Raw genomic sequence first — 2,035 nt, 5'->3', positions numbered from 1 at the left:
ATATATATATATATATACACACACACATTCGACAATAGACTTCGGTAATGGAGGACAAAAACAAATTAAATTAACCATGAAAATGTTTTAGATTAAGATTTAATGATTTAAGAAAAACATATTTAACCGAAAGAAACACACTGCCTTATATTTCACTAATAATCAGTTTTTCCATTATTTACCACCATGTGATGTAGAGGCAGAAAGAAATTGATGCAGTAAACTGAAACCGAATCGGAATGCTTTGTTTTTGCAATAATGCGGTTTGCCTCAAATCCGAAGGTATTGATTACTCCCTAAATAAATTTCATTTCATATCTCTCAGACAATATGAGTACCAGATGAGTACCAGATATATATATATATATACAGGGATTAGTATGCGACGGAGGTGGTGTGTTAGGATGAGAATTGCCGTCGATTGTAACAACTATAAAAACAGACATAAAAAATGGATCAATCAAATGAATACATGATGTAATTTCGATTCTTGATTAAAGCCAGTTCACTTTAAATTCCCACATGTTATCACAATTTCCTCCATTTTTACATTTTTACAATCCTCTACAATTTGCTATTATATTCATTACATTTTTATTAAACTCCTCAATAATCCACTGCAATTAGCAACAATCCATTACATTTTCTACACTCCTCTACAATTTACTGTAACTCGCTACGTTTTACTACAGTTAATTATAGTTTGCTACATTTCACTACAGTTTATTACAATTCACAATATTTTGTTACAAATCGCTACATCTTATGATTAAATACATACGTTTTTCGATCCATTGTAATCGCAACACTGACCACGAGTCTGGTCCATAATCCCAGCCCTTCGTCCTCCTATAAACAGCTACAAATGATAGAGCAGAGTGGTAAACGATTCTCTGTTCGTCTATCATATTTACACCCACCCACCCTTCTACCGCGGTTATATAGACCTATCAAAATGGCACTGCCATAAACGAACATTATTCAATAGACACAAAATCAACAGCATCGGCTAACAGAACCACAGAAAACACTAACAAATATAGAGCTTCACTTGTATAACAATTACGACAACAAGAGAAGCAGCAATACCCCCAAAGTTACAGAAAGTATTAAAAAAAAACATGAAAACTACGCTAACATAATTTTTCCACATTCTTTTCCCAATGCCGACATGAAATATATACATGTCTATATATATATATGTGTGTGTGTGTGTATATATATATATATATATATATATATATATATATAAATAATGAAAAATAGGCCTGTATACGCTAGAAATGAAAATTCAAAATAATGGTGAAAGACATGTTCTATATCTAGCAGAAAAGATCTTTGCGCTTTCTAGATGATGATGGATACCAACCATTTTCTAAGCGTCGAAATCCTAATAATTCTGGAACGAAATTTAGCTAATAAAATAGGTTTATCCGTATCTGTATTTTGTGCTTTCCGTTAGATGTAATAAATATATTTCACCATTAATTAAAGGTGTGTGTGTGTGTGTGTGTACATACACGTATATGCATGTATGTGTGTAGAGGCATATACGTATATATATACGAGAGAGTGAGAGAAACATGGATATACAGAGGTATGTTTATTGTAGTTTGTTGACTGTGTGCGTATGTTAGCGGACATGTTTACTCCCATGTTGGAGCGAAAAATATAGATATACGTTTAAATTCATGTACATGGATCTTTTTTAAAACGGGGGCCACATTTTTCATTAATGTTTTACGTAGTGTTTTTGGTACCGAAAGACTTTCAAACTTCGTTTACTTATCTATTTTGTGTTATAGAACAGAAAAATATTTTTGTATTCGAATTTATTTCATGTAAAAAATTGTCATATTTCGATAATTTCAACCAATCACTGACAAGTATTCAGTTGTTTACATTAACTCCTTGGCTGATTAAGCGATGTAAAGCGTATTTAATCTCCATACCTTCGTTTTATTTGCTTTTTTCATTTTAAATTTGCTTTAATCCTAACCCTAACCCTAAGGTTAGGGTTCGGGTTAGAGTTAGG

The sequence above is a fragment of the Octopus bimaculoides genome, chromosome 6 (genome assembly GCF_001194135.2).
Source record: "Octopus bimaculoides isolate UCB-OBI-ISO-001 chromosome 6, ASM119413v2, whole genome shotgun sequence".
Taxonomy (NCBI): domain Eukaryota; kingdom Metazoa; phylum Mollusca; class Cephalopoda; order Octopoda; family Octopodidae; genus Octopus; species Octopus bimaculoides.
This window is presented reverse-complemented; position numbering follows the sequence as displayed.